The 18,553-nt window shown below is 43.9% G+C and overlaps 1 protein-coding gene across 5 annotated transcripts in view; it reads left to right on the top strand.

Annotated features, from left to right (window-relative positions):
- The window catches only part of RIN2 (Ras and Rab interactor 2), a 232,004-nt gene that overhangs the window by 91,965 nt on the left and 121,486 nt on the right, over window positions 1-18,553 (top strand). The gene's annotated exons all lie outside the window — the stretch shown is intronic.

Below are 18,553 nucleotides of genomic sequence, written 5' to 3'. Positions count from 1 at the left end.
CGTGCTTCCACTGCAGGGAGCATGGGGTCGATCCCTGGTTGGGAACTAAGATCCCACATGCTGTGTGGCACGGCCAAAAAAAAAAAAAGAAAAAAGAAAAAAAAATTTAATGAAAGTAATCAATTGGAAAACATTGTCTAAAAGGCTCCTGGAAGAGGGGGTCAGGCAATAACAATAATTACAAAACCCCAACGGCTTATAACAGGCAGGAAAAGTTGCTATTGACATTACCCTGGCTTTGGACCATCTTGGTGGCACTGTTTAGTTTGCCGGGTTCGTGTCCTCTTTTCTGGAGTTGGGAATTAACAGCTGAACTTTCATAAAGTTGTTTGGTTAAGTTTGCTCTGAGAAGCACCAGGCTTTTTGGCAAAACATCTGTCTGTTTGTGGTTAAGATTTTCCTGGTTCTTATTACAACAAGACTTGGTACATTTCAAGAACCATGAAGCTTGGCTCTGATAAACAAGGGGCCGGTTCATCCAAGGCGGTGTCTTTTGAATCTTTCCTTCCTCACTTCTCTAAAGCTTCTCCTCCGCTTGGCTGACAGAAGTGAATTTGACAAGAAGAAAAAAAGACCAGATTCTTTAGTTTTAGCCCGTATTTCCTTTGTCAAAGTATGATTGTTAAAGAGTTTTTAAAATATAGCTGTCCTGCAAACATCGAAGGTACATGACCTAAAGATTTACTTCACCCCTTAAGAAAGCATCAGCAGAATGACAAGCTAATTCCAAATAGTCTACAGGAGACTGATGCATATATCATCAACTCAAAGCAAGGCTGCTGAAATAGGCTCGCAACTTAGAGACCCAACCAGTTAACTGTCTTACAGGGCAGTCAAACCGTAATCTTTGGAGTTCTTCTCTATTGGACAAATTTAATTTGTAAATTATATTTGGATGATTCTGTCTGGATATTTTGGACAATTTTTCTTAAACTGTCATTTGGATTCACCTTAACATTTTCTATACCAGTCTGTCTGGGCTATGAAATCTTAACAAGCTTTAGTTCTTCATTTTCCCTTTTGAGTATCTGAAAGGCTATCTGAAAAACTTTTACGTCGAAGGCACCTAGGAGCTAGGTGCCTCCACTGGTTTGCTGTAAATGTTTATAGCACCCCAGTATGTAGTACTTGCCTATTTTCGTGGTGTAAATACTCCAGTCAGGGTGAATTTCAGATGACTAAGGCATTGAAGACAGAGTGGGGAAGAGATTTATACAGTCACTACTACGTGCCAGTATTTTCTGGTCCCAGCACATCATTGGGTGTGTGCTGTGACGTCCATTTTATGGATTATTGTCATGGTGTTCAGGTTACTTTCCAGGGGTGTGGAATCAAGGTCACTGGGTAACTGTCTTTGAAGAGTCTTAGAGATTAGCTCATCCAGTTGTTCCAAGATTATAATCCTTGGAACTATAATATTCCTTGAGGGTACCTCAGGAGTTACACAGACTTAATTCAAATTTCTTTTTAAAAGTTTGGGCTTCCCTGCCGGCTCAGTGGATAAGAATCCGCCTGCGAATGCAGGGGACACGGGTTTGATCCCTGGTCCAGGAAGATCCCACATGCCGCGGAGCAACTAAGCCCACGAGCCACAACTACTGAAGCCTGCCTGCCTAGAGCCCATGCTCTGCAGCAAGAGAAGCCACTGCAGTGAGAAGCCCGCACACCGCAACAAAGAGTAGACCCTGCTCACCACAACGAGAGAAAGCCTGCGTGCAGCAACAAAGACTCAACACAGCCAAAAAAACAACAACAAAAAACCATGTAGCACTGTGACATGTACATAATGTGATAGGAAAGTGGTACAGCTACACTGGGATGTTCTAGTGGTTTCCAAAAAAAAAAAAAAGTTTTATTTTTAAAAATATGACGGAAATATACACATATACATATATGTAACAAACATAAAAAGAAATATAGGGGACTGATGAACACTAAGTTTAGAATTCTTGTAACTTCTTTTTTATTTAATTTGTTTTTGTTTTTCAACTGAAGTAAAGTTGAGGTACAATATTATATAGGTCACAGGTGTACAATATGATGATTCACAATTTTTAAAGATTATACTCCATTTATAGTTATTATAAAATATTGGCTATATTCCCTGTGTTGTACAATATATCTTTGTAGCTTATTTTATACCTAATAGTTTGTACCTCTTAATCCCCTCCCCTATGTTACCCCTCCCCCCTCCCCTCTCCCCATTGGTAACCGCTAGTTTGTTCTCTGTATATGTGAGTCTGCTTCTTTTTTGTTATATTCACTAGTTTGTTGTATTTTTTAGATTCCATGTATAAGTAATATCATACAGTATATGTCTTTCTCTGTCTGAATTATTTCATTTAGCATAATACCCTCCTAGTCCATCCATGTTGCTGCAGATGGCAAAATTTCATTCTTTTTTTTTTTAACATCTTTGTTGGAGTATAATTTCTTTACAATGTTGTGTTAGTTTCTGCTGTATAACAAAGTGAATCAGCTATATGTATACAGATATCCCCATATCCCCTCCCTTTTGTGTCTCCCTCCCACCCTCCCGATCCCACCCCTCTAGGTGATCACAAAGCACCAAGCTGATCTCCCCATGTGATGCAGCTGCTTCCCACTAGCTATCTATTTTAAGTATGGTAGTGTGTATATGTCAGTGCTACTCTCTCACTTTGTCCCAGCTTACCCTTCCCCCTCCCCATGTCCTCAAGTCCATTCTCTACATCTGCGTCTTTATTCCTGTCCTGCCCCTAGGTTCATGAGAACCTTTTTTTTTTTTTAAGATTCCATATATACGTGTTAGCGTAAGGTATTTGTTTTTCTCTTTCTGACTTACTTCACTCTGTATGACAGACTCTAGGTCCATCCACCTCACTACAAATAACTCAATTTCGTTTCTTTTTATGGCTGAGTAATATTCCATTGTGTATATGTGCCACATCCTCTTTGTCCATTCATCTGTCGATGGACACTTAGGTTGCTTTCATGTCCTGGCTATTATAAATAGTGCTGCAATGAACATTGTGGTACATGACTCTTTTTGAATTATGGTTTTCTCAGAGTATATACCCAGTAGTGGGATTGCTGGGTCATTGAGTAGTTCTATTATTAGTTTTTCAAGGAACCTCCATACTGTTCTCCATAGTGGTTGTATCAATTTACATTCCCACCAACAGTGCAAGCGGGTTCCCTTTTCTCCACACCCTCTCCAGCATTTATTGTTTGTAGATTTTTTATGATGGCCATTCTGACCAGTGTGAGGTGATACCTCATTGTAGTTTTGATTTGCATTTCTCCAATGATTAGTAATGTTGAGCATCCTTTCATGTGTTTGTTGGCAATCTGTATATCTTCTTTGGAGAAATGTCTATTTAGGTCTTCTGCCCATTTTTGGATTGGGTTGTTTTTTTTTTTTGTTATTGAGCTGCATGAGCTGCTTGTATATTTTGGAGATTAATCCTTTGTCCGTTGCTTCGTTTGCAAATATTTTCTCCCATTCTGAGGGTTGTCTTTTCATCTTGTTTATGGTTTCCTTTGCTGTGCAAAAGCTTTTAAGTTTCATTAGGTCCCATTCGTTTATTTTTGTTTTTATTTCCATTTCTCTAGGAGGTGGGTCAAAAAGGATCTTGCTGTGATTTACGTCAAAGAGTGTTCTTCCTATGTTTTCCTCTAAGAGTTTTATAGTGTCTGGCCTTACATTTAGGTCTTTAATCCATTTTGAGTTTATTTTTGTGTATGGTGTTAGGAAGTGTTCTAATTTCATCCTTTTACCTGTAGCTGTCCAGTTTTCCCAGCACCACTTATTGAAGAAGCTGTCTTTTCTCCATTGTATGTTCTTGCCTCCTTTATCAAAGATAAGGTGACCATATGTGTATGGGTTTATCTCTGGGCTTTCTATCCTGTTCCACTGATCTATATTTTTGGTTTTGTGCCAGTACCATACTGTCTTGATTACTGTAGCTTTGTAGTATAGTCTGAAGTCAGGGAGCCTGATTTCTCCAGCTCCACTTTTCTTTCTCAAGATTGCTTTGACTATTCAGGGTCTTTGTGTTTCCATACAAATTGTAACATTTTTTGTTCTAGTTCTGTGAAAAATGCCCTTGGTAGTTTGATAGGGATTGCATTGAATCTGTAGATTGCTTTGGGTAGTATAGTCATTTTCACAATGTTGATTCTTCCAATCCAAGAACATGGTATATCTCTCCATCTGTTTGTATCATCTTTAATTTCTTTCATCAGTGTCTTATGGTTTTCTGCGTACAGGTCTTTTGTCTCCTTAGGTAGGTTTATCCCTAGGTATTTTATTCTTTTTGTTGCAATGGTAAATGGAAGTGTTTCCTTAATTTCTCTTTCTGATTTTTCATCATTAGTGTATAGGAATGCAAGAGATTTCTGTGCATTAATTTTGTATCCTGCTACTTAACAAATTCATTGATTAGCTCTAGTAATATTCTGGTAGCATCTTTAGGATTCTCTATGTATACTATCATGTCATCTGCAAACAATGACAGCTTTACTTCTTCTTTTCCAATTTGGATTCCTTTTATTTCTTTTTCTTCTCTGATTGCTGTGGCTAAAACTTCCAAAACTATGTTGAATAATAGTGGTGAGAGTGGGCAACCTTGTCTTGTTCCTGATCTTGGTGGAAATGATTTCAGTTTTTCACCATTGAGAATGATGTTGGCTGTGGGTTTGTCATATATGGCCTTTATTATGCTGAGGTAAGTTCCCTCTATGCCTACTTTCTGGAGAGTTTTTAATCATAAATGGGTGTTGAATTTTGTCAAAAGCTTTTTCTGCATCTATTGAGATGATCATATGGTTTTTCTCCTTCAATTTGTTAATATGGTGTATCACTTTGATTGATTTGCATATATTGAAGAATCCTTGCATTCCTGGGATAAACCCCACTTGATCATGGTGTATAATCTTTTTAATGTGCTGTTGGATTCTGTTTGCTAGTATTTTGTTGAGGATTTTTGCATCTGTGTTCATCAGTGATATTGGTCTGTAGTTTTTTTGTGACAACTTTTTTCTGGTTTTGGTATCAGTGTGATGGTGGCCTTGTAGAATGAGTTTGGGAGTGTTCCTCCCTCTGCTATATTTTGGAAGAGTTTGAGAAGGGTAGGTGTTAGCTCTTCTCTAAATGTTTGATAGAATTCGCCTGTGAAGCCATCTGGTCCTGGGCTTTTGTTTGTTGGAAGATTTTTAATCACAGTTTCTATTTCAGTGCTTGTCATTGGTCTGTTTATATTTCTATTATTTCCTGGTTGAGTCTTGGAAGGTTGTACTTTTCTAAGAATTTGTCCATTTCTTCCAGGTTGTCCATTTTATTGGCATATAGTTGCTTGTAGTAATCTCTCATGGTTCTTTGTATTTCTGCAGTGTCAGTTGTTACTTCTTTTTCATTTCAAATTCTGTTGATTTGAGTCTTCTCCCTTTTTTTCTTGATGAGTCTGGCTAGTGGTTTATCAATTTTGTTTGTCTTCTCAAAGAACCAGCTTTTAGTCTTATTGATATTTGCTATTGTTTCCTTCATTTCTTTTTCATTTATTTCTGATCTGATCGTTATGATTTCTTTCCTTCTGCTAACTCTGGGGTTTTTTTGTTCTTCTTTCTCTAATTGCTTTAGGTGTAAGATCAGGTTGTTTTTTTGAAATTTTTCTTGTTTCTTGAGGTAGGATTGTATTGCTATAAACTTCTCTCTTAGAACTGCTTTTGCTGCATCCCATAGGTTTTGGGTCTTCGTGTTTTCATTGTCATTTGTTTTTAGGTATTTTTTGATTTCCTCTTTGATTTCTTCAGTGATCTCTTGGTCATTTAGTAGCGTATTGTTTAGCCCCCATGTGTTTGTATTTTTTACAGTTTTTTTCTGGTAATTGATATCTAGTCTTATAGCATTTTGGTCAGAAAAGATACTTGATATGATTTCAGTTTTCTTAAATTTACCAAGGCTTGATTTGTGACCCAAGATATGATCAGTCCTGGAGAATGTTCCATGAGCACTTGAGAAGAAAGTGTATTCTGTTGTTTTTGGATGGAATGTCATATAAATATCAATTAAGTCCATCTTGTTTAATGTGTCATTTAAAGCTTGTGTTTCCTTATTTATTTTCATTTTGGATGATCTGTCCATTGATGAAAGTGGAGTGTTAAAGTCCCCCACTATTATAGAGTTACTGTCAATTTCCCCTTTTTTGGCTGTTAGCATTTGCCTTATGTATTGAGGTGCTCCTAAGTTGCATGCATAAATATTTACAATTGTTAGATCTTCTTCTTGTTTTGATCCCTTGATCATTATGTAGTGTCCTTCTTTGTCTCTTGTAATAGTCTTTATTTTAGAGTCTATTTTGTCTGATATGAGAATTGCTACTCCAGCTCGCTTTTGATTTCCATTTGCATGGAATATCTTTTTCCATCCCCTCACTTTCAGTCTGTATGTGTCCCTAGGTCTGAAGTGGGTCTCTTGTAGACAGCATATATATGGGTCTTGTTTTTGTATCCATTCAGCCAGTCTATGTCTTTTGGTTGGAGCATTTAATCCATTTACATTTAAGGTAATTATCGATATGTATGTTCCTATGACCATTTTCTTAATTGTTTTGGGTTTGTTTTTGTAGGTCTTTTCTTTCTCTTTTGTTTCCTGCCTAGAGAAGTTCCTTTAGCATTTGTTGTAAAGCTGGTTTGGTGGTGCTGAATTCTCTTAACTTTTGCTTGTCTATAAAGGTTTTAATTTCTCTGTCGAATCTGAATGAGATCCTTGCTGGGTAGAGTAATCTTGTTTGTAGGTTTTTCTCTTTCATCACTTTAAATATGTCTTGCCACTCCCTTCTGGCTTGCAGAGTTTCTGCTGAAAGATCAGCTGTTAACATTATGGGGATTACCTTGTATGTTATTTGTTGCTTTTCCCTTGCTGCTTTTGATATTTTTTTCTTTGTATTTAATTTTTGATAGTTTGATTAATATGTCTTGGCATGTTTCTCCTTGGATTTATCCTGAGTGTGACTCTCTGTGCTTCTTGGAGTTGATTGACTATTTCCTTTCCCATGTTAGGGAAGTTTTCAACTATAATCTCTTCAAATATTTTCTCAGACCCTTTCTTTTTCTCTTCTTCTTCTGAGACCCCTATAATTTGAATGTTGGTGCATTTACTGTTGTCCCAGAGGTCTCTGAGACTGTCCTCAATTCTTTTCATTCTGTTTTCTTTATTCTGCTCTGTGCTAGTAATTTCCACTGTTTTATCTTCCAGGTCACTTATCCGTTCTTCTGCCTCAGTTATTCTGCTCTTGATTCCTTCTAGAGAATTTTTAATTTCATTTATTGTGTTGTTCATCATTATTTGTTTGCTCTTTAGTTGTTCTAGGTCCTTGTTAAACGTTTCTTGTATTTTCTCCATTCTATTTCCAAGATTTTGGATCATCTTTACTATCATTACTCTGAATTCTTTTTCAGGTAGACTGCCTATTTCCTCTTCACTTGTTTGGTCTGCTGGGTTTTTACCTTGCTCCTTCATCTGCTGCATATTTCTCTGTCTTCTCATTTTGCTTAACTTACTGTGTTTGGGGTCTCCTTTTCTCAGGCTGCAGGTTCATAGTTCCCATTGTTTTTGGTGTCTGCCCCCAGTGGGTGAGGTTAGTTCAGTGAGTTGTGTAGGCTTCCTGGTGGAGGGGACTGGTGCCTGTGTTCTGGTGGATGAGGCTGGATCTTTTCTTTCTGGTGGGCAGGGCCACATCCGGTGGTGTGTTTTGGGTGTCTGTGAACTTATTATGATTTTAGGCAGCCTCTCTGCTAATGGGTGGGGTTGTGTTCCTGTTTTGCTAGTTGTTTGGCATGGGGCTTCCAGCACTGGAGCTTGCTGGCCGTTGGGTGGAGCTGGGTCTTAGCATTGAGACGGAGATCTCTGGGAGAGCTCTCGCCAACTGATATTACGTGGGGCCAGGAGGTCTCTGGTGGTCCAATGTCGTAAACTTGGCTCTCCCACCTCAGAGGTTCAGGCCTGACACCAGGCTGGAGCACCAAGACCCTGTCAGCCACATGGCTCAGAAGAAAAGGGAAGAAAAAGAAAGAAAAAATAAAATAATTAAAATAAAATAATTATTAAAATAAAAAAGTAATAAAAAGAAGAAGAGAGCAACCAAATCAATAAACAAATCCACCAATGATAACAAGCGTTAAAAACTATACTAAGATAAACATAAAATTGAGAAACAAGTCAGTCGCAGACAGCAAACCCCAAGTCTACAGGTGCTCCCAAAGTCCACCACCTCAGTTTTGGGTTGATTCATTGTGTATTCAGGTATTCCACAGATGCAGCGTACCTCAAGTTGATTGTGGGGATTTAATCCGCTGCTCCTGAGGCTGCACGGAGAAATTTCCCTTTTTCTTCTTTGTTTGCACAGCTCCTGGGGTTCAGCTTTGGGTTTGGCGCCACCTCTGCATGTAGCTTGCCCTCAGGCTTCTGTTCCCACCCAGAGAGGATGGGGTTAAAGCAGCAGCTGATTAGGGGGCTCTTGCTCATTCAGGCCAGGCAGAGGGAGGGGTACAGTAGTTATAACTGGAGTGCGGGGTGAGCCTGCGGTGGCAGAGGACTGCCTGACGTTGCAACAGCCTGAGGTGCGCGTGTGTTCTCCCAGGGAAGTTGTCCCTGGATCACGGGACCCTGGCAGTGGCGGGCTGCACGGGCTCCCAGGAGGGGCGGTGTGGAGAGTGACCTGTGCTTGCACACAGGCTTCTTGGTGGCTGCAGCAGCAGCGTTAGCGTTTCATGCCCGTCTCTGGTGTCTGCACTGATAGCCGCGGCTCACGCCCGTCTATGGAGCTCGTTTAGGCGGTGCTCTGAATCCCCTCTCCTTGCGCACCCCTAAACGATGGTCTCTTGCCTCTTAGGCAGTTCCAGACTTTTTCCCGGACTCCCTCCCGGTTAGTTCTGGCGCACTAGCCCCCTTCAGGCTGTGTTCACGCAGCCAACCCCAGTCCTCTCCCTGGGATCTGACCTCCGAAGCCCTAGCCTCAGCTCCCAGCCCCCACCCGCCCCAGCGGGTGAGCAGACAAGCCTCTCAGGCTGGTGAGTGCTGGTTGGCACCGATCCTCTGTGCGGGAATCCACTGTGCCCTCTGCACCCCTGTTGCTGCGCTCTCCTCCGTGGCTCCGAAGCTTCCCCCTCGCCACCCCATGTCTCCGCCAATAAAGGGGCTTCCTAGTGTGTGGAAACCTTTCCTCCTTCACAGCTCCCTCCCAGAGGTGCAGTTCCCATCCCTGTTCTTTTGTCTCTGTTTTTTCTTTTTTCTTTTGCCCTAATCAGGTATGTGGTGATTCTCTTGCCTTTTGGGAAGTCTGAGGTCTTCTGCCAGTGTTCAGTAGGTGTTCTGTAGGAGTTGTTCCACATGTAGATGTATTTTTGATGTATTTGTCCAGAGGAAGGTAATCTCCACGTCCTACTCCCTCGCCATCTTGAAGGTCTCCCCCCTCTTTTTTTTTTTAATTGAGGTGCAATATACATAAGTTAAAGTGCACCTCAGAGATGTAAATACCATTTACGTATGTACATACCCATTTTATCATCACCCAGGTTAAGATGTATTTTGTTTCTTTTTAAAGTAAATTAAATATATTTATTTATTTTTGGCTGTGTTGTGTCTCCGTTGCTGTGTGCGGGCTTTCTCTAGTTGCAGAGCGTGTGGGCTGTTCTTCTCTGTGGTGCACGGGCTTCTCATTGGGGTGGCTTCTTTTGTTGCGGAACACGGGCTCAGTAGTTATGGCACACGGGCCTCAGTAGTTGTGGCACACGGGCTTCAGTAATTGTGGCTCGCAGGCTGTAAAGCACGGGCTCAGTAGTTGTGGTGCACGGGCTTAGTTGCTCTGAGGCATGTGGGATCTTCCCAGGCTAGGGCTCAAACCCATGTCCCCTGCATTGGCAGGCAGATTCTTAACCACTGCACCACCAGGGAAGTCCCTCATTCTTTTCTTTTTTTTTTTTTTTTTTTTAATGGCTGAGTAGGATTCCATTGTGTGTGTGTGTGTGTGTATGTATCTGTATATCACATCTTCTTTATCCATTCATCTGTTGATGGACACTCAGGTTACTTCCATATCTTGGCAATTGTAAATAATGCACTGTGAACATTGGGACGCATGTATCTTTTTGAATTAGTGGGGTTTTTTTTCTGGATATACATCCAGGAGTGGAATTGCTGGGTCATATGGTAGTTCTATTTTTAGCTTTTTGAGAAACCTCCATCCTTGTACACTGTTGGTGGGAATGTAAATTGGTGCAGCCACAGGAGAATTCTGGTAGCTTCTGATAGGGAGAAGAGGATATAATGAAGGGAGTGCTCAGGGATGGTGAGGTGTGTGATACTATCTTAAAGTTTTTTTTGCATCTCTGAAATACTGCATAAGAAATAATAAAACACACACTCACAAATGCATTTTATATCAAATTTCAAACCTTTAAAAACCACTCACCCATCAAATTGTGCTGCCAGACTAACTTATTTTGTATAAGTGACGGAATAAAGCTTTCCCCCGCCCTCTCTGTTTAATTGAATGTTTTCCAGTGTTGTATGGTGAGCTGTTCAAAAATATTAAACTGTCACTAAAAATCTTGTTTTATATTATTTTATAAAACGAGGCAGTGGAATGTACTTTCAGATTTTAAAGCAATTTCAAACTTAATACATGTTGCAAGTGTAGTACAAAGAATACTAGTATGCCATTTATTTACCCAGATTAATAAATTTTTTTCAAATTTAGTTTATTTATTTTGGCTGTGTTGGGTCTTTGTTGCTGCGCACGGGCTTTTTCTACTTGCGGTGAGTGGGGGCTATTTTCGTTGCAGTGCGTGGGCTTCTCATTGCGGTGGCCTCTCTCGTTGCGGAGCTCGGGCTCTAGGCGCACGGTCTTCAGTAGTTGTGGCACGCGGGCTCAGTAGTTGTGGCTTGCGGGCTCTAGAGCACAGGCTCAGTAGCTGTGGCGCATGGGCTTAGTTGCTCCACGGCATGTGGGATCTTCCCGGGCCAGGGCTCGAACCCATGTCCCCTGCACTGGCAGGTGGATTCCCAGCCACTGCACCACCAGGGAAGCCCTGGATTAATAAATTTTTAACGTATTCCCACATCTGTTTTATCATTCTGTCTCCTACACACACACACACACACACACACACACACACACACACCCCTTTTCCTAGAGGTTTTGAGAGTCAATTGCATGCATCACGTCTCTGTACTAAACACCAGTGTTTATTTCTTGAGAACAAGGACGTTCTTATGTCACCACAATACAGTTATCAAATTCAGGAAATTTAACGTTGATGCAACACAGTCCATATTCCAGTTTCAGCAGTTATCCCAGTAATGCCACTTAGAGCAATTTTCTTTCTTATTCTTTAGATTCAGATCCAGTCCAGGATCATGTGTTGCATTTATTTGTCATTTCTCTTTAGATCTGTCCTTTCTCCCTCAATCTGAAATGGGTCTTCAGCCTTTCTCTTTCAAGACCCTGACATTTCTGAAGACCTCAGGCCAGTTGTTTTTGCAGAGTGACCCTCAGTTTGGTTTGTCCATTGCTTCTGACAAGTGGATTCGGGTCACTTGCTCTTGGGCCCAGAAGAGATGCTGCATCCTCCTCCGTGCCCAGTTTCGAGAGGCACAGGGGGCTGCAGCTGTGTCCTCCAGTGGGAGGTTTTTGAGAGCCATGATCTGACTAAAAATGAGGGATGAATCAAACGGAGATTGTTTAGATCTTTCAGGGTGATGGCTCCCAAGTTGCTCTGAAAAAGTCATCTAGCTGGGTGAGCGGGCCTGCTCTTTCAGCTGTGAGGCACTTTTGTGCCCCAGAAAGGGACTCTGCTTGGTGGCAGGAGCTGCAAAAGCCATCATGTCCACGTGTCTGGCGTGGGGCCCCCTGGGGCATGAAGAGCCGACACCCACCAGGCCACCGGGATGATTGCTGAGTGCGGCTGCCCGCCCCCGGTGCTCGTTTGATGATGTGATATTTGTGATTTGTGGCTTTTCTGAGATTTCCCTTTTTCCCGTATGAAATGAAGACAGTCTTTCTCCCGAGCCAGGGCTGGGCGGCCCATCATGCATTGCCCGACCCAGACTAGGACAGTGGCCTCTCGGAGGAAAAACAGGAAGTTAGAACATATGCAGTGGCCACGTCTCGGCTAAATCTTGCGTTTCTCAGTGGTTCCATGTGGCTTGAATAACAGTAATTTTCCTTCCCAGAGTGAAATACCCAACCTAATTAAGATGTATTTTATTGGGTAATGGTTTATTTTAGTGAGTTATTTAGTGTCCAGCACTATTATAAGCACTTTCACAGATTCACTTATGCAAATCATTCCACAGATTTTTACTGGGCAGGGAGCACGTGGTGTCGGCAGGGCAGACGTGATGCTCGGGTCCGTGGTTTGTGGATATGTGGGCATTTTCTGAACCTTAGACCATAGCCGGGCTTTGCCCTCCAGAAGCATAAGGCCTTTGGGCAACAAATAGAAACATGGACTCATACATTATGGGAGGCTGTCGGAGGCACCGAGGTCACCAGGAAAGGGAAGGCCCTTTTGGGGGGCGGGGGAAGGTCACGTAGAGGAGGTGCTCCCTGAGCCGTGTCTGGAGGGACGGAAAGTGTTTACCAAGTGGTGGGGGGCGGGGACCTTTGAAACAGAGGGACTGTTGCAGAGAGTCGGGGGTGGCAGATGAGGGTGGGCTCATGGGGGTGTCGGAAAGGGGAATGAAGGTTCGAGTGAAATTGCAGAACACCTGGGGTATCTGCTGCATCAAAGGGTTTAGGGAATTTATGCCCAAAGTGCCAGGGGCGTCCTGATTAGATTCTGTGTGTTGGAGGAGGGTTTCTCAAATGTGAGGGAAGAACAAAGCCCTCACTTACCCTTCTGAGGGGGTGGGAAGCCTGGCCCCCCCCTCACCCCAGCCAGTTCACCCCCTGGCCACTCTGAGAACAGGCAGCACTGACCCCAAGAGGGCAGAACCAGGAGACAGAAGAAAGCCAGGGAAGTAGGGCCTCGCTGAAGTTACGGAGCCACTGGCTTGGCCCCCTGGGTCCCCTAATCACTTTCACTGCTCAGTGATTGTTAAGTTTTGATTTTGAAATACTTTCAAACTTCAAGAAATTTGCAAGAATGGTTCAGAGAACCCCCATTTACCACTTATGCCGATTCACCAATTTGTACCATTTTATCCCCAGGCTGAATCCTCTCTGAACCCGTTGAGAGCAGATAGCGGACATCACGCCCCTTGAGCACGTGCTACTTCCGTATGCTGTTCTTCAGAACAGGGACCTTCTCTCACATCCCTGCAGTCCTATCATCCAGGACTGGAGCTTAATCATTGATACGATAGTTTAATCTAAACCACAGATACCAATTTTAATCAGTTTTCCCAACTGCGTCCTCTATAGCAGGGGTCCGCAACCCCCGGGCCGTGGACCAGTAGCGTTCCACAGCCTGTTAGGAACTGGGCCACACAGCAGGAGGTGAGCGATGGGTGGGCGAGCTTCATGAAGTGAAGCTTCATCTGTATTTACAGCCGCTCCCCATCGCTCGCATTACCGCCTGAGCTCCGCCTCTTGTCAGCATTATGGTGAGTTGTATAATTATTTCATTATATATTACAATGTAATATTATTACATATTACAATGTAATAATAATAGAACTAAAGTGCACAATAAATGTAATGTGCTTGAATCATCCCGAAACCATCCCCCAGCCCCCCGGTCTGTGGAAAAATTGTTGTCCACAAAACCAGTCCCTGGTGCAAAAAAGGTGTGGGACCACTGCTCTATATATAGCATGTTTTTTTCTCTAAGTCCAGCATCATGTGTTTTTGGAGGTTCAGGTCTCTTTAATCTCTTTTTTTTTTTTTTTTTTTTTAATTTTTATTTATTTATTTATTTATTTATAGCTGTATTGGGTCTTCGTTTCTGTGCGAGGGCTTTCTCTAGTTGTGGCAAGCGGGGCCACTCTTCATCGCGGTGCGCGGGCCTCTCACTATCGCGGCCTCTTTTGTTGCGGAGCACAGGCTCCAGATGCGCAAGCTCAGTAATTGTGGCTCACGGGCCCAGCTGCTCTGTGGAATGTGGGATCTTCCGAGACCAGGGCTTGAACCCGTGTCCCCTGCATTGGCAGGCAGATTCTCAACCACTGCGCCACCAGGGAAGCCCTCTTTAATCTCTTTTAATCTGGGAATGATTCCGCAGCCTTTCCTTGTCCTTCATGACATTGATATTTTTGCAAACTCCAGGCCAGTCCTTTATCGAGTGCATGTGATGTTTCCTTATGACTCGTTTCAGGTTCCCTGCCTCCTGTTGGGATACCCTATAATTGATGTTGTATTCATCTCTAGTCTGGAGGAACACAGCATCTCTCTGCCCTCAGTGGGGTATTCATCTTGCTCACCTGGTCCTGGTGTGGTCTAGTTTCTCCACTGTTTGATTACTATCATTCCTCTTGCAATTAATGTGCCATCTATAAGGAGACGTGACTGTTTATTCTTAAGCCAATTTGAATTGGGTTTTCTGTTACTTACGACATAAAAGCTCCTCACTGATTCAAGGGCCTATTTATATTGTGGGATTAATTGCTCATTACCATGGGGAAACAAGCAAGGGATTATGATGAGAAAAATCAGAGGAGTTTCTTAAAAGCTCTAATTGTGGTCAGATGGGAGCAGAACTGGACCAAAGTGCGTGGGTATCCTGAGAGGACTTGTCCTCCGGTGACACTTCTTAATCTTTGAATTTATTTTGCAAGGGCTAGCCAAAAAAAAAAAAAAAAAGATTCTCTAGTAATACAAACTACATCCTCAGTTCAAAATAGATTTATCATTAGCTGCACTGAGTAATATAACATTTTAACTTATTTGCAAATAAGTCTTTCAAATTTTTTGCAAATTTGCAACAGTTTGCAAAGTAAGTCTTTTGTTTCCATTTTTGCCTGGAAATTGTGAGTTATGCTCACAAAGAATAGTGGTTATTTACAGGGACATAGAAATTTTATTCAAAATATGTTTGTATATTTTTTCTGGATTTTATATTGGCAAATATGTTTCCTTTATTTGTGAATTCCGTACCAAATGAGCAGGATTCCTAAGAGAAGTAGTGAACCAGGCTCTGAGACAAGGATTTGTGTAGAAGTCATTAACTGGGAGGTGATCTCAGGAAAGTGGGGACAGGACACAGGGAAGGGAGCAGCCGTTAAAGTGTGTTGTGCATGTGTGTGTGTGTGAGTCTGTGATGGTGATTGTCTTGGTTTGGGTGCCCCCAGAAGCAGACTCTAAGGTAAGGATTCAAGTGCAGAGAGTTTGGGGGGAGGGTTTTTTTTAAGGACCAAACTCTAATATTTCAAGGACGTTCCAAATGCATTAGTGGTGGGCGTCACAGAAGCTTCCATTCACACCAGCACGACGAGAATCAAGAACTCTGAAAGTTAGAGCAGTTACCTCTTTGGGTACATAAAAACAGCATATTAAAGCGTGTCACAGAGTACAAATAAGGAGGCATTCAGCAGAGCAGAAACAAGCAGCGGACTAATTGTCCTAACAAGAGGGCAGGGAAGGTCCTGGAGCTCACAGGCCCAGAAAGAGTCAAAAAGAAGTGCAGGCACGGCTTTGGGCTGATTCTTATTACAACTAGTCAGAGAAAACCGAGGTTCAGATCTCCTGTGGCTGCAGTTGGATCTCACAGCAAAGAGAACATTTGGTTACCTGTCACAAGGAGGCCGAGCAAGGAGAGAGGGGTGAGGTTTAGGCAGCAATGCTCACCCCGGCCGACATCTCTGCGTGAGCTCTGAGCCCGTCCTCTGGCCAGAGGACGTGAAGTGAGAAAGGAAAGAGGAAGGGGTGTGTCGTCAAGCCAGCTCCCACCCTAGGGCGACTGGAGCCTGATCTCACGGGGACCCTGGGAGACAGCGCAGGACAGCGCCTGGGAGCTGCCCCACCTGGGCGGTCCGGGAGCCGGGTCCGGGGAGGCATCTCTGTTGCACCAGGCGTCACGTGCCTTCAGAATCTCACCTGCCCGCGGCTGCCCGCTTAGGCCGCGTCAACTCGCTGGTCCAGGTTTGCGGTGTGGCCGGAAGTGACAGCGTGCAAATGTCAGGTGTGAAACACCACGAGGATGGGGGCGCCAGTCAGGAATGTCCTCCTTCTCCACTCTTGTGGGAGCTCCATTCTGGAGGGGGCAGGGCCGGCCTGCACACGCATCACTGCTGAGGTTGGAACATCAGGCTGGAAACAGATTGAAAAGGGGCGGTGAATACTCACCCAGGGAACATGGACATTAGGTTCCTAAAAACGGGCTGCAGCGCGGCAACGGGAAGTGGGATGCTGGAAAGGGCCGTTCCCTTGAGGTGGACCCGCGGGATGAAGGGTGGCAGACACACAGTGGGGACCACAGATGGCAACAAGGTGCCCAAAACATTGAGGATGCCTCGGTCCAGGGCCTGAGTGGATGTGGCGAGTGGGGAGGAAGATGACCGAGGTTTGGACAAGAGACCCCGCAGGACTGGGGGTGATCGATGCGAACAGTGAAGCGGGAATTCAAGCCTGGTGTTGTCGTTAAGAGAGGGGAGCGCGGACTTCAGGGGAAAGGAATGCCGAGTGGAAAGTCAGCGTTTCAGAGACAGAAACCAAAAAGGAGTGCTTCTTTTTGTAATTTTTTGTAGGCAGATCTTTCTGAGTTCAGAAAAGGAGGTGGGGGAGGAGTAAGAGGACCCGACAAACACTTTTTGGTTTGGTTTTGCTTTGTTTTTTTTTTTTTTTTTTTCCTAAATTGGAAGCAGACAAAACAAAGAGCTGTGATCCAGAAATCACGCGTGAGCCTGCCAGCTGAATGATTGACTTCTGTCCACTCTCTTTGTACACCTCAGTGAAATCATAGAGGGATAGAAAATAATCAAAAATAGGGAGCAGGAAGGAAAAGGAAGCTCTCGAGCGCTGAGAACAGGGTCCCTGGAGAAGCCTCGGTTAAAATAGAAGCTTCCGGCTGTAGGGGAGCCTCGTGTTTGTAGATGAAGGAGCCTGTGATGCCATAGCAGGTAGGTGAGATGAGGCTGTATGGGTAAAATCCCTCTGTAGATCAAAATACCACACACCACCTGGGTCGCTGTCCTGACAGCATTGGGACGATAGCTCTGTTATAGCCAGACACCTCCCCCTACCGATTTGGGTTAAGCCAAAGGCGACTGTGAGAAGGATGGTTTGGTCCTGCATTGAAGCAGACATAAACTATCTTCCTGGCTTTGACGAAAACACTTTTGGCCTTTTGGAGAAAAGCAAGAGGATAAGGCCTTCAGGAGGATAAAAGCATTCACCTCTAATCTTCCCCTGTGTTGGGGACCTGTTACAGCCACCCAAAGAGAGGGAGGCCTTGTTTTACCAAGATAAGCAGCTCGGGGTGGATTCTCAGGCATGTTATCCAGTGTTCTGTTATCTACAGTAACTCGAGGTCAATGGAAGATGATTATAGAGGGTCATAGAATATCCCCAACCCCCTAAGCAAGTGTGCGTATAGGGCCTTGATCTCAGACACAGGGCAGAGGTATTTGTCAGTGCGTACTGGGAGTGTTTGGACCTCGACAGTGAGGATGCTGGGAGGCGAAGGGCAGCTGGTTTAGGATGAAGACAGGATTGGGGGAGGAGCCCAGGGTGGTAGACCCATAGTGAGGGGGCTACAGTGTTTCAGAATAGCTGGGGAAGGAGAGAAGGCAGAGGAGAAGCACGATGGCTGGACTGCTTTGAAGGAGAGAACATGACCTTGTAAACTGGAATTAGAAGCTAGAGAGAGATTAGGAGGCCTTAGGGCTGTTGAATCCAAGCTTGTCTGTTTTCTCCAAGTGCCACAAGGGTGTAACTCAGGTCACTTGGGACTGAGCCTTACACACCTGGAAATGAGGGTCAGGTGAGGGTGGGAGAAGCCCCGAAGCAGTGGTGGAACCCATGTCCGTCCTTTCGTGGGCCGTAGGATGACCCAGTCTGCCCTCTGGTAGTGTCCTTAGCCCCACTCTAGCCTCATCCCTCCCCATGGAAGGAGAAGTCTACAGGGTCAAAGGCTGTGCTGACCCAGAGCCCGCATCCCCCGATGCCTCTTGCTTCAGACACACGTTCCTTGGAATCCCTGTCCTCACGCCCCACACCTGCTTGCACTGCCTGTGCAGACTTCCCCCACATCCCTCCGCCCGAGGGCTGGCTCTGCTTCTGGAGACGTAGTTAGTACATTTCCATAGGCTGCAGGTTTGGGAGGGAATGCGAGATGGACAGGGCTTGGACAGGAAGGCCGGGGTGTCCACCAAGCTGTTCCAGGGAAAAGAAGGGTGACAAGCCAGGGAGTACGTTCAGGATGGCCCGTGTCCCCACAATCAGCACAGAATACTGAAGAGTCTGCACATTTTCAATTGCAACCAGGCTTTCCAAGTCCTTATAATTTCAATTTGTCTTGGTAGAAGGATAGAACACGTTTTAGTTAACATCTTGTCGTCTTGATGTATAACTTTAAAAAATTCAGACATAAAGTATCTGAGTCTCCATTTGTCCTCTTGCCCTGAAAATACTGG

This window comes from Balaenoptera ricei, chromosome 15, assembly GCF_028023285.1.
Source record: "Balaenoptera ricei isolate mBalRic1 chromosome 15, mBalRic1.hap2, whole genome shotgun sequence".
In the NCBI taxonomy this organism is placed as follows: Eukaryota; Metazoa; Chordata; class Mammalia; order Artiodactyla; family Balaenopteridae; genus Balaenoptera; species Balaenoptera ricei.
Note: the sequence above shows the minus strand (reverse complement) of the source record. Positions and strands in the feature narration are given on the sequence as shown.